Source organism: Eschscholzia californica, unplaced genomic scaffold (genome assembly GCF_041429995.1).
Source record: "Eschscholzia californica isolate CP2 unplaced genomic scaffold, dmEscCali1.0.p SCAF_1, whole genome shotgun sequence".
Lineage (NCBI taxonomy): Eukaryota > Viridiplantae > Streptophyta > Magnoliopsida > Ranunculales > Papaveraceae > Eschscholzia > Eschscholzia californica.
Window position 1 is genome coordinate 16,302,319 of NW_028238198.1, and position 14,747 is coordinate 16,317,065.

Genomic DNA, 14,747 nt, shown 5'->3' on the forward strand with positions numbered 1-14,747 from the left:
GTAAGCAACAGTCATGTGGTTGTTAATCTTCTATCTTCTTCTTCTTCTTCTTAGATTTATTCCGACATCGTTATCTTTGTATGATCCTGGTTTTGTATACACCGGATTCAGAGATGCCGCGAATTTGAGTCGAGATGGACTAGCCCAAATCACACCCAATGGCCTCTTGGAATTGACAAACAACACCAGACAAGCGTCTGGTCATGCCTTCTACTCTTATCCATTTCAGTTCAAAAACGTTTCTTCATCTCCGGTCGGGGCAGGGGCCAATGGTAATAATAGTGCTAGTGTTGTTTCCTTCTCTACTACTTTTGTTTTTGGAATAGTCTCTGAGTATACCGAAATTGGTGGTCATGGAATCGTCTTTGTTCTTGCACCTCAAAGAGGGCTACCAGGTGCTCTACCAAGCTACTATCTTGGTCTTTTCAATGGATCTACGAACGGTAATTCCACAAACCATGTCCTTGCTGTGGAACTAGATACTATATATAACACTGAATTTGATACAGACAATAATCATGTTGGTATCGATATCGACGGTCTTAAGTCTGTTCAATCCTCTTATGCTATGTACTTCGATTCAAAATCTAGTGAGTTTAGGAATTTGAGTCTTATTAGTGGGGAACCAATGCAAGTTTGGGTAGATTATAATGGGATACATAAGCAACTTAATGTAACGATTGCTCCAATTTACACATCTAAACCAGATGTTCCACTCTTGTCTTTGTCCCGAGATCTTTCAACTATCATCTCAGATTCCATGTACGTTGGCTTCTCCTCGGCTACGGGATCAATTTTGACATCTCATTACATACAAGGATGGAGTTTTAAGATTAATGGTGAAACTCAAGCACTAGATCTCTCTCGACTTCCAAAACTTCCTCGACGAAAACGTAAGAAGAATTTACAAATCTTACAAATTGGATTGCCAATAGTTGTCCCAATTATTGTGTTAATGATTATCTTCGGCGTCTTTTTTATCATAAGAAGGAAGAAGAAGTTTGCAGAACTGGTGGAGGATTGGGAGCTCAATTATGGTGCAAAAAGATTCTCATACAAAGATCTATACAATGCTACAAAGGGGTTCAGAGAAAAAGAGGTTCTCGGTTTCGGTGGCTTTGGTAGAGTATATAGAGGTCTACTTCCAACTTCTAAAATCGAAGTTGCCATCAAGAAAGTTTCACATGATTCAAGACAAGGAGTAAGACAATTTATTGCGGAGATCGCTAGTATTGGCCAACTTCGGCACCGAAACTTGGTGCAGCTCTTGGGCTATTGCAGACGCAAAGAGGAGCTTCTTTTGGTCTACGATTACATGCCTAATGGTAGCTTAGACAAGTTCCTCTTCGGTGGAGTCGATTCGTCTCTGAGTCTCACTTGGGACCAAAGATTTAGAATCATCAAAGGTGTAGCCAGCGGACTAACTTATTTACATGAAGAGTGGGAAAAAATTGTTATTCACAGAGATATCAAAGCGAGTAATATTCTACTAGATGGTGAAATGAACGCCAGGTTAGGTGATTTTGGGCTAGCAAGATTGGTCGATCGTGAAACCAATCCTCAGACAACTAGTGTGGTTGGAACATTGGGTTATCTAGCACCAGATCTGATCAGAACCGGGAAAGCTACCACAAGCACCGATGTTTTTGCATTTGGGGCACTCTTGCTTGAAGTAGCATGTGGGAGGAGACCCATAGAGGCACCTAAATCTGAGACAGAAGAGGGTATAGTTCTGGTGGATTGGGTGTTTTCTTGTTGGAGAAGATGCGCAATTTTAGAGACAAGTGATCCAAAATTGAGAGGGGAATATGTGGTAGAAGAGATGGAGTTGGTTTTGAAATTGGGCTTGCTCTGTTCTCATAATTTAGCAAGGGCTAGACCCACCATGAGACAAGTAGTGCATTACTTGGATAAAGATTTTCCTCTGCCAGAAACAGAGCTTTGGGCCATTGACATGAGCAATAGTATATCTGTAAATTTGAGACGAGGAGGAAGCTGTGAAGATCTTGGCGTATCCTACCCTTCTTATGTAGACAAAGGATACCCTTTATCATCATCATCCATTGCCGAGTCAGTCCTCTCTGACGGTCGTTGAAATCAACTACTTAGATCTATACGAGTTAATTGTTAATCTGTGTCGGTCAAGGCAGAAAAATATGGTTGGTAAATTTGTTGTTTCGTTACGAAATAAATTATTATTTGTTTTCATTGGAACACATAATTTAGTTAGGGTTGTATAAAATAATATTTATATATATATAAAAGTCTTCTCAAATAGCTGTGGACGAGGCAACTGAAAAGACTCATGTACTAATGATCGAAATTTACTTCTTTAGATGAAATACCTACAACTCTGGACTTAAACTTTTTTATGACGATAGCATTCTTGATTCTATGGCGGGGGGGACTCCGCTTGGTACTCAGTGAGTGATATCAAATGGACTCTACAAAAAATGTCTTTGTTCTTGCACCCCAAAGAGGCCTGCCAGGAGCTACTGAGTTACTATCTTGGCCTTGTCAATGCATCCATCAATGCAAAATCTACAAATCATGTTGTTGCTGTCGAACTAAGATACCTTTTATAACTTCGATTTAACTATCATCTTAAATTCCATGTATGTAGGCTTCACGTGAATTACCGCATCTTTTTTAGCATCTCATTACATATTAGGATGTAGTTTTAAGATAAATAGTGAAACTCAACCATTGGGTCTCCCTTGACTTCCCGTACTTCCTCCAAGAAAACATAAGAAGCATTTAGATATCTTCCACATAGGGCTGTTGTACCAACTATTATAATAATGATTATCTTTGGCATATCTTTTATCATAAGAAGAAAGAAGAAGTTTGTGGAACTGATGGAGGATTGCGAACTGAGTTATGGTTCACATAGATTCATTCTCATACAAAGATCTATACTATGCTACTAAGGGGTTCCGGGAGAAGGAGGTTCTTTGGATCGGTGGCTTTAGTAGGGTGTATAAAGTTCACTTCCTACTTCTAAAATCAAAGTTGCTGTCAAGAGAGTTCCACATGATTCAAGACAAGGGGAAAAGGAGTTTATTGCGGAGATAGTTAGCATTGGTTAACTTTGGCACGGAAACGTGGTACAGCTTTTGGGATATTGCAGACACAGGGGAGCCCAGACAAGTTCCTGTTCGGTAGGATGGATTTGTCTCCGAAACTCAATTTGAACTAAAGATTCAGGATCCTGAGAGGTGCAGCTCATGGACTAGCGAAGAGTGGGAAAAAGTTTTGATTCACAGAGACATAAAGGCTAGTAATATTCTACTAGATGGTGAAAAGGATGCCAGATTAGGTGATTTTGGTCTAGCAAGATTGTATGACCGTGAAACTAATCCTCGAACAACCGGTGTTGTTGGAACATTGGGTTATCTAGCACCAGATCTAACTACTAAAACCGGGAAAGAGATTACAAGTACCGATGTTTTGGCTTCCGGCCGGCTTTGTTACTTGAAGTAGCTTCTGGGAGGAGACCCCTAGTAGCACCGAAATCTGAGACAAAAGAGGGTCTAATTCTTGTGATTGGGTGTTCTCTTGTTGGAGTAATGAGTTATTTTAGAAACAAGTGATCCAAATTTGAGAGGTGAATGTGTGGTAGAAGAGATGGAGTTGGTTTTGAATTTGGGCTTGCTGTGTTCTCTTATTTAGCAAATGCTAGACCCACCATAAGACAAGTTGTTCTTTACTTGGAAGGAGATTTGACACTCCCACAAACAGAGTTGTTGGCCTTTGATATGAGGGATAGTCCTCCGTAAACCTGAATCTTAGAGGAAGCATTGAAGGAATTGTGATGTCCTACCCTTGTTATGTAAATAAAGCCTACACCTTATCATCACCGATTTCCGAGTCACTCCTCTATGACAATCGTAGATATCAATTAATTAGTCCTTACGAACGTAGATGTGAAAGTCGGTGGGAGAATCCTATTCGGAAGTTGCTCAAAATCCAATTTGGAAGTCGGTCTGGTCAAAATTGGCAGTTGCTCAAAATTCCAATTTGGAAGTTGCTCAAAATTCCAATTTGGAAGTTGCTCAAAATTCCAATTAGAGTCGGTAGATATATATATATATATATATGGGGTTTGAGTGTCAATCAAACACACAACAACACAATCATCAACAATTCAACACAAAGATAGAGAGAGAGAGCAAGTGAAAGAGAAATTTTATTCACTGTTTTGAGCGGTGTTTAATTTCTCGGTCGTCGAAGATCTAGTATAGAAGGTTAATTTCTATACGGTACCATCTTGGCGAACTCAAGGGTTGTGTGAGTCGTCTTCATCTCTCCTTCAATAAAGTTTTCTTGTTCGCCCGAGGACGTAGGCTTTAAGCCGAACCTCGTTAATTCTGTTTACATATTTAGTTTTTTGGCTTAGCTTTTCGATTAATTTTCGTAGTCGAATCAATTTCAAGGATAGGTTTGATAGCTTCCGCGAATTTTAGTACTAACAATTGGTACTTGAGCCTTGTTGAGATTGAACGAAGAGAAGATGGGATCGAGAAGTGGTACGGTCAAATCAGGGAAATATGAGATAGAGAAGTTTAATGGGAAAAACGATTTACCTTATTGGCAGATGTAGATGAAGAATCTGATAATCTCGCAGAAATTACACAAGACGTTGACGGGAAAGAAACCAGGTGATATGTCAGATGAGGATTGGGAAGAGTTAGATCTCGAAGCACGGGCAACCATTATGTTGTGTCTTGAGAGGGACGTAGCGTTCCTAGTAGACGGAGAAACAACGGCGGCGAGTGTGTGGTTAAAGCTAGAAAGCAATTTCATGACGAAAACTTTAACGAATCAGGTCTACTTAAAATCCAAATTATTCACGTGTGCAATGGAAGAGGGTTCTTCTATTCAGGAATATGTGAACAGGTTTAACAGGATTATCTCAGATTTGAAGGACATGAAGAAGCCTTGCATGGAGTTTTGTGAGCATTGTGTGTTCGGGAAGGCACACAGGGTAACGTTCTCTTCAAGCAAGCACAGGAACAAAGAGGTATTAGACTACGTACATACCGATGTCTGGGGACCGGCAAAGTTAGCTTCCAAGGGTGGTTCCAGGTATTTTGTTACATTCGTTGATGATCATTCGAGATTTGTCTGACTTTATTTTCTGAAGCATAAAAATGAGGTATTCAACACATTTCTGGTGTGGAAAGCAATGGTTGAGAACAAAACTGGTCGAAAGCTGAAGACGTTAAGATCGGATAATGAGACCGAGTACACGGATGGGGCATTCAAGGAGTTTTGTAATCATGATGGCATTGTGAGGCACTGGACAGTAGTAAACACACCTCAGCAGAATGAAGTCGCAGAGAGATTGAACCGTACACTACTTAAGAAGGCTAGATGTATGCGCTCCAATTCGGGATTAGGCGTAGAATGGTTGGCAGAATCTGTTGCTACAGCATGTTATATTGTGAATAGGTCTCCACATTCTTCTTTAGAAGGCGGCATACCTCACGAGGTATGGTCAGGTGAACATGCAGATTACGGGAGACTTAGGGTTTTCGGTTGTACGGCCTATTACCATGTCAAAGGTAACAAACTTGATAATAGAGAAAAGAAGACAATTTTCTTAGGATATGCTACAGGAGTAAAGGGTTATCGGCTATGGTGTACGGAAGACAAGAAGTTTGTAATCAGCAGAGATGTGGTGTTTGATGAGTCATCTATTGTAGCTATGGCGAAAGCTACGGTGCCTAGTTGTGGTGATGTTGGGTCTACTAAAGCTCAAGTAGTGGAAGTAGAAGCAGAAGACCAACGGGTTTCTAAGAATCATGATCAGGAGGAGCATCAGGATAGTACTCCGGAAGAGGAAATTGATGAACACAATCATAAGGAGGTTCAAGGAGAAGGTTCACTAGTTTTACAACAACAACAACAGGATGTTTCTGTACACACTAGCCTGAAACGGTTATATAAGCCGGTACAGAGGTTAGGGTCAGACAAACCTCATAGGCATTACGGGCAGGCAAATGTGGTTGAATATGCACTTTCGATAGAAGACGACGAGCCGGTCACTTTCAAACAAGCTATTACCGCGGAGGAAAGAGAAAGTTGGTTGGTTGCTATGCAAGAAGAGATGGAGTCTTTCACAAGAACAAGACATGGGAGTTGTCCCATTACCCGAAGGTAAATCTGTTATTGGTTGTAAATGAGTGTACAAGAAGAAAGAGGATTCTTCCGAGATCAGGGTACAAGGTAAAAGGCAAGACTAGTGGTCAAGGGTTATGCAAAGAAAGAAGGGGTCGACTACAATGAGATTTTCTCCCCGGTCGTGAAACATACTTCTATTCGGGTGCTATTGAGTATTGTTGCTCACAGTGATCTTGAGCTGGAATAACTCGATGTTAGAACGGCCTTTTTGTACAATGATTTGGAAGAAGAAATTTATATGGCTCAACCTGAGGGATACAAGGTTGAGGGTAAAGAAAATCAAGTATGTCGTCTGGTGAAGTCTCTTTACGGATTGAAACAATCCCCTCGCCAGTGGTACAAACGATTTGATTTTTTCATGCTAAAGCATGGATTTCGCAGATTGTTGTGTATACGTCAAGATGCTTCACGAAGGCGACTTTATTTATCTCTTTTTGTATTTGGATGACATGCTTATTGTTTCTCGAAGCATGGTACAGATAGATAAGTTGAAATCTCAACTCAGTCAAGAGTTTGAGATGAAAGACATGGGCGCTGCAAAGAAGATATTGGGAATGGAGATTAAGAGAGAGCGGTCAAGTAAGAAACTGTACTTGAGTCAAAAAGGTTACATCGAACGAGTAGTTTCTCAATTCGGGATGCAGAATGCAAAGGCGGTGTCAACACCTTTGCCATCACACTTCAGGCTCTCGGGAAAACAATCTCCCACTACTACGGTGGAGAAGGATCATATGGATCGTGTACCGTATGCTAGTGCAGTTGGCAGTTTGATGTACGCTATGGTGTGTACTCGTCTGGATATTTCACAGGTGGTCGGTGTGGTTAGTAGGTTTATGGCAAACCCGGGGAAGACACATTGGAAAGCTGTGAAGTGGGTCTTGAGGTACTTGAAGGGTACCGTTGATACGGGTTTGTGCTTTGGTGGAGACACATGTCAGGTAAGCGGTTATGTTGACTCGGATTATATTGGCGATCTAGATAGAAGACGATCTACTACTGATTATGTATTTGGGGTACATGGTGCTCCAGTTAGTTGGCGATCGATGTTACAATCTACAGTCGCATTATCCACTACGGAGGCCAAGTATATGGCTATGGCCGAGGGTGTGAAGGAAGCATTGTGGTTGTGGGGTCTTCTGGATAATCTGGGGATTAAGCAGGAGTGCATAGCTGTATGGTGTGATAGTCAAAGTGTGATCCACTTGGAAAGAATCAGGTTCATCATGCTCATTCTAAGCATATAAATGTCAGGTATCACTTTGTACGATATGTCATAGAGGAAGGTGATGTTTCTCTCATGAAGGTTCACACAGATGAGAATCCCGCGGACATGTTATCTAAAGTGGCGACATGTAGCAAGTTTCAGCATTGCCTGGAATTGCTACAAATCGGCTCGTGTTAAGTTGCCCGAAAGGGCGTAATGGCGACAAGGTAATCTTTATGTGAAGGGTTGGTAGAACTACGGTAGGCTTGATCCTATAAAAGGGTACATAAGCAGCCATAGTCATATGGTGCAGTCGGATGAAGTTACAAGAAGCAGATATATCTTACAAGGAGTATCCTGGTGTTCGTCCAAAATTTGAAGTATATCAAATTGTGTACGAGGTGGAGAATTGTGAAAGTCGGTGGGAGAATCCAATTTGGAAGTTGCTCAAATTTCCAATTAGGGTCGGTGGATGTATATATATATATGGGGTTTGAGTGTCAATCAAACACACAACAACACAATCATCAACAATTCAACACAAAGCTAGAGAGGGAGCAAGTGAGAGAGAAATTTTATTCATTGTTTTAAGCGGTGTTTAATTTCTCGGTCGTCGAAGATCTAGTATAGAAGGTTAATTTCTATACGGTACCATCTTAGGACGAACTCAAGGGTTGTGTGAGTCGTCTTCATCTATCCTTCAATAAAGTTTTCTTGTTCGCACGAGGACGTAGGCTTTAAGCCGAACCTCGTTAATTCTGTTTACATATTTAGTTTTTTGGCTTAGCTTTTCGATTAATTTTCGTAGTCGGATTAATTTCAAGGATAAGTGTGATAGCTTCCGCGAATTTTAGTACTAACAGTAGAGAAGTTGGTGACTTTCCTTTTCTACTTCTCGTTTAATTTGTTTCAATGCACAAAATATATGGTTTGGTTGAAGTCGGTGCTCTCGTTTTTGTTAGTTTGTCTCAGTGCAAAATACATATGGTTTGGGAACTGAGTTGTTTTCTGAGTTTTTCATTATGATGCTCTCAGAAAGAACTACCAGAGGAGCAGTCAGGAAGAGCAAACTCTTGCTGGGTCCTATGCTGGGGTAGAGCATAAGTCATTCGCCTATGCTGGCTCTGAGGTCCTTTGGGTGTCTTATCTCCTCATTGAACTTGGCATCCATGTTTCGTCTTCTTCAAAGCTCTTTCACGATAATGTTAGTGCTAATCATGTAGCCAATAATCCTGTTTTCGCGCAAGGACGAAGCATATTGAAGTTGATTTCCACTTCATTCGCGATGTGGTTACCGAAGGCACTTTGAATCTGCCATTGAGCACCTTCAATTTTGTCTGCAGCTAGGCCCACCATGAAACAAGGTGTGCAATACTTGGAAGGAGATTTGCCACTGCCACCGACAGAGCTGCGGGTCCTTAATATGAGCAACAATATCAATCAGGCGATGGCACATGGAGGCACTTTTCAGGATTTTGGTCTATCATACCCTTCTCCTGCAGACAATGCATTCACAGGATCATAGTCATGGATGGCTGAGTCACTCCTCTCTGGTGGCCCTTCATTTCATAAGTTTGACTGAAATTGACTAGGAGCTAATTTATGTATTGTTTGTGTTAGGCTGAATATAATTTCAGAAGTTGATTTCAAGTTAAAGCTTTCTCTGTCATACATTCAATGGTAGATTAGTAGTCTTGGAATCATTAGAAAAGACTTCTGCCAGCAGCCTCAGTCAAGCACTGTTCAGTCAATTGGACCCCCAAATAAACAAATTATGATAGTTATGGATTGGTAGGGGGTGTGCCAGGCCAATGCAATAGTGCAACACAAAGGCGACACTTGAGAGCCCCAACAGCAAGCTATTAAAACCCACCCTATAGTTATGTCTTTTTTTTGTATTGGTCAGCGTGTCTCGAACCCGGGGACTTAGAGGGTGGAAAACTAAATCTCCTACAACTCCAGCTAAGTGTTGTTGGCCCTCTAGTTATACTTATTGATAGATTCAAAAACGAATATTATTTAGGGACTATTGCTCTTAAACTGGAAGATACAGGGTGATTGCAGTTGTTGTGAAAAGAATATACGGTGCATTTGATTGCAGGATTCCTAAGTAGGATTTCTAACAAAAATGAGAGACAATGCATTCATAGGATCATAGTCATTGATTGCGGAGTCACTGCTCTCTGGTGGCCGTTCATTTCATAAGTTTGACTGAAATTGACTATGAGCTAATTTAATGTTTTGTTTGTGTTAGGCTGAATATAATTTCATAAGTCGATTTCAAGTTAATGCTTTCTTCTGTCATACATACAATGGTAGACTAGTAGTCTTCTTGTGTACCATTCTAGCCCCTTCTCGTGTTCTTGGAATCATTAGGAAATACTACCTAAATGACTACGAATATAACAGAAAATTAATGGATAGGTGGACCATTGAAGCAGTTGTCGATTAAACATTGCCAGGCCTAAGCCATAGATTTGCATACCAATGGAAGCCTCAGTAAAGTAATGGTCAGTCGACTGGACTCCCATGTAAACAAATTTTTTAGCGTTAGTATCGGTTGGGGGCGTGCTAGGCCAATGCAATAGTGAAACGCAAAGGCGACATTTTAGAGCCCCAGCAGTAAGCTACTGTGATGGCCCTCCTCCATGGAAAAAATTAATTTAATATCGAGTGAACCAATGGTCCACATTTAGGTGATTGGCCCCTACCACATTTATTCTGCAGGACTTTTAGTTGATTCTTTTTCTTAGAGCTGCGAGAAATATAAGACCACATAATAAGAGAGAGAGATTATGCTTACAAATGAAGAATCCGACCATGATATTATTACTATTCAAGTTTGTATCTACCATGGTACTTCTACTAAATAAAAGTGTTGAAGGCTCATCAGAATATGATTTTGGTTTCGTCTACAATGGTTTCAGAGATGCAGCTAATCTGTATCTCTACGGAGTAGCTTCTGTCACGCCCACTGGTCTATTAATATTAACCAATGACAGTAGCACAAGAGGAGTAGCCCGTTCCTTCTACTCCCGTCCGCTTAAATTCAAGATCAATAATTCATCACCATCACTACCAGATCCAAATGGTAACACTACTACTAGAACAACTACTCACTCTTTCTCTACTACTTTTATTTTTGCCATAACCTCCAAGTATTATGATTTAAAGGGTAATGGAATAGCCTTTGTTCTTTCACCTCTCAGAGACGCTCAACCAGGATCTTTACCAATACAGTATCTAGGCTTATTCAATGCATCAAACAATGGAAATCCCTCAAACCATGTCGTTGCTGTGGAACTAGATGTTAACTATAGCCCTGATGTAAATGACATAGACAACAACCATGTTGGAATCGATATTAATAGTGCCAATTCCGTCCAATCCTCTCCAGCCAAGTACTTTAGTAGCAAAGAAGGTGGTTTCAAAAACTTAAGTCTTACAAGCGGACAACCAATGCAAGTATGGATAGAATATGATGGGGTGGAAAAGCAGCTTAATGTAACGATAGCTCCAATTAACATACCTAAACCAGATATTCCACTCTTGTCTTTGTCCCAAGATCTTTCAACTGTCATCTTAGATTCTATGTATGTGGGGTTCTCTTCAGTAACCGGAGTATTTTTCAATTCACCTTATATATTAGGATGGAGCTTTAAGATGAATGGGAGAGCTCAAGAACTCGACCTCTCGCGACTTCCTAAGCTACCTAGAATAGGATCAAAGAAGAAACCAAAGATTTTGGTGTATGGGTTACCTATATTTGTCCCAATTCTTGTGTTAACAATGATCCTTGTCATCTTTTTTATCATAAGAAGGAAGAGGAAGTTTGCCGATATTGTGGAAGATTGGGAGCTCAACTACGGTAGCCAGAGATTCAGATATCAAGATCTATACATTGCTACAGAGGGGTTTGGAGACAAGGAGCTTCTTGGTGTTGGTGGCTTCGGCAGGGTCTACAGAGGTGTATTACCAACGTCTAACCTCGAAGTAGCCGTCAAAAGAGTTTCCCATGATTCTAGACAGGGCATAAGGGAATTTATCGCGGAGATTGTTAGTATTGGTGAACTTCGGCACAAAAACTTGGTACAACTATTAGGTTATTGCAGACGTAAAAGAGAGTTACTTTTGGTCTACGATTACATGCCTAACGGAAGCCTGGACAAGTTCCTCTTTGGCTCTCAAATGAACTCATCACTGACACTTAATTGGAACCAAAGATTTAAAATCATCAAAGATGTGGCAAGTGGATTACTTTATCTGCACGAAGGGTGGGAACAGGTTGTGATTCACAGAGATATCAAGGCTAGTAACATTCTATTAGATGGCGAAATGAATGCAAAATTGGGAGATTTTGGTCTAGCAAGATTGTACGATCGTGGAACCAATCCTCAGACAACCAATGTGGTTGGGACATTTGGTTTCATAGCACCAGAACTGACTAGAACTGGAAAGGCAACGACCAGCACCGATGTCTTTGCATTTGGGCAATTCTTGCTTGAAGTTGCCTGTGGAAAGAAACCTGCAGAACTATACCAATCTGAGACCGAAGAGGATCTAGTTTTGGTGGATTGGGTGTTTTCTTGTTGGAGTAAAGGCGTGATTTTAGAGACAAGTGATCCAAACTTGAGAGGTGAATATGTGGTTGAAGAGATGGAGTTGGTTCTGAAGCTGGGTTTGTTTTGTTCTCATAGTGTTCCAGCAGCTAGGCCCACCATGAAACAAGTTGTGCAATACTTGGAAGGAGATTTGCCACCTACAGAGCTGCGGTTCGTTAATATGAGCAAAAGTATCAATCAGGCAATGCATTCACAAAGTCAAGGATCTTTTCAGGATTTTTCTCTGTCGCACCCTTCTTCTGTAGACCAGGCATTCACAGGATCATCGTCATCGATTGCTGAGTCACTCCTCTTTGGTGCCCGTTGATTTCATGAGTTAACTCAAATTGACTAAAAGCTGATTTAATTTATGTTTATGTGTTAGGCTGAATATAATTTCATAAATTGTGTTTCAGAGTCAATTGGTCAGTCAATTGTCTCTGAAGTAAACAAATTCTGATAGTTAAGGAGTGGGAGGGGGTTGCGTCCTGCCAATGCAATAGTTGCAAAGGGGACACTCAAAAAGCCCCAGCAGCAAGCTACTCTGATGATGGACCCTCCCATGAAAAAAATTAATAGTGTATTTGGATGAGGGAATCATGAATTTGTGGATTCATGAGTCCTTCGGATTCATGATTCCAAGTAAAATTTTTTTGTTTGTTTCGTAACTAATAAGAATCCTAAAATTTATTATTATTTGAGTTTTTAAACGCTTCTTTAAACTTTTTTTTGAAGAAATTCTTTTCTCGAAATTCGTGTTCTCAAAACTGTTTGTTTTTCTTTCAAATAGAATTTTATTCGAAAGTTAATTCTTCATAGTTTTATTTTTTCGAAAATCGTTTTACTCTTTCAAATATCATTTTCTTTGAAAGTTAATTCTTCATAATTTCATTTTCGAAGACCGTTCTTCCAGTTTTTTCGGAAATTATTTTTTTTTTCGAAAATAGTTTTTTTTCGAAAATCTATTTTTCTGCGAAAAACCTATTTCCCGAAAAACTTTTGTCCCATAAAACATTTTCTTCCCTATAACTGCTTTCTTCGATAAACGAAATTTCCTGAAACCTTTTTTCACAAAAATCTTTTTTTTCTTTTTTTCTGAAACCGTGTTTTCCTTCAAAAAAAGATTTTTGAGAAAAATGGTCTTCTTGAAAAAAAAAACTTCTATCATCGAAAAAACGATTTTCATGAAAAAAAAAAACTTTCAGGAACTTTTGGTTCAAGAAAAAAAACTATTTGCGGGTAAAATCAGTTTTTCAGAAGAAAAGAAACGATTTTTCGATATTAAAAAAGGTTTTCGGGGAAAGTTGGTTTTCGAAAAAAAATCAGTTTCCGAGGAAAAAATTAGTTGCCAGGAAAAAAATATAAAAAAACGGTTTCCGAAAATCAATCTTCCTAGAAAAATGAATTTTGAAAGTTATTTTGAAATAATTATTTTGTAGAAAAATATGTTTATAAGGAAATAATTTTGTTTAAAATTTTGGTTTATTAATCTAAAATTGTAGGAAATCTTACGAGGTAGGGTTGGATGTTGGTGCAATACAAATTTTAGATTTAAGAATCCATTCAAGAGTGTCAGGATTTTTGCTAGTCAAATACCAACGGTTCACATGTTAGATATTAAAATGATAAGGTCTACATATTAGATATTAAAATAATAAGAACATATAATACTTTTGATCTTAGCCAAAAGGCTGAGAAAGGTATGCTTTTGTATTATCTCTTTTGTGTTTTTTATAAGCTGGGTGTTTTGGGGAAGAAAGAAAAATTTCCGGGGAAAATGGTTGAAACCCCAAAAAACACGCACCAAATACTCCCCCTCAAGTCGCAATGAATAACATAATTATCATGTTTCATACCAAGTTCTTCTAACAGCCTCTTCATCCATAACATCTCATTGCAACATTCTATAATGGCAATATATTATGCCTCTGTAGTAGATAAAGCTACACACTTTTGTAATTTAGATTGTCATGACACTGCTCCCCCTAAAAATGTAAATAGGTAGCCTGATGTGGACCTTTTAGAGTCTACATCTCCTGTCATGTCTACATCTGTGTAACCGACTAATACTGGCTTATCATTACCAAAACATATACAAGCTTTAGACCTTCCTCTAACACACTTTAGAATCCACTTCATTGCTAACCAATGCCCTTTGCCTAGATTAGCAAGAAATATGCTTACTACTCCAACTGCAAATGCAATGTCCGGTCTTGTACACACCATTGCATATCAAGCTTCCTACAGATGAAGCATAAGGAATTTTCTTCATTTCTTCTTTCTCAATTCTAGTTGATGGACACTGGTCACGCATCAACTTGAAGTGACTGGATAATGGACAACTCACTGGTTTTGTCTTGTACATATTGAACCTTTCTAGAACCTTCTCAATGTATCTTTCTTGTGATAGCCAAAGTTTTCCAACTTTTATATCACGAGAGATATGCATGCCAAGAATTTGTTTTGCTGGACCCAAGTCTTTCATATCGAAGTACTTGTTTAGTTTTTTCTTTAACCTACTAATTTTATTAGCATCCTGACCAACAATCAACATCATCAACATAAAGCAGAAGTATAATCAAAATTCCATCAGAAAATTTATGAACGAAAACACAATGATCTGAAGTCGTCCAGTGATACCCTTGATCCTTCATGAATGAATCAAACTTTTTGTACCACGGTCTTGGTGCTTGTTTTAGCCCATATAAAGTCTTCTATAACTTGCAAACCAAGTGTTCCTTACCTTTAACTTCAAA

At 39.3% G+C, this 14,747-nt stretch overlaps 3 pseudogenes across 2 annotated transcripts; 2 read left to right on the plus strand and 1 right to left on the minus strand.

The window, feature by feature from the left end:
• Positions 1-13: 13 nt before the first annotated feature.
• On the plus strand, positions 14-2,208 carry LOC147564568 (L-type lectin-domain containing receptor kinase IV.1 pseudogene; annotated as a pseudogene). The gene has a single exon (XR_015227636.1). The product of XR_015227636.1 is annotated as an L-type lectin-domain containing receptor kinase IV.1 pseudogene (transcript).
• Positions 2,209-10,155: 7,947 nt separating this feature from the next.
• LOC147564569 (L-type lectin-domain containing receptor kinase IV.1 pseudogene) lies at positions 10,156-12,687 on the plus strand (annotated as a pseudogene). Its single transcript, XR_015227627.1, has one exon. The product of XR_015227627.1 is annotated as an L-type lectin-domain containing receptor kinase IV.1 pseudogene (transcript).
• A 900-nt stretch (positions 12,688-13,587) lies between these two features.
• On the minus strand, positions 13,588-13,695 carry LOC147564570 (U2 spliceosomal RNA; annotated as a pseudogene).
• Between the last annotated feature and the right edge of the window lie 1,052 nt (positions 13,696-14,747).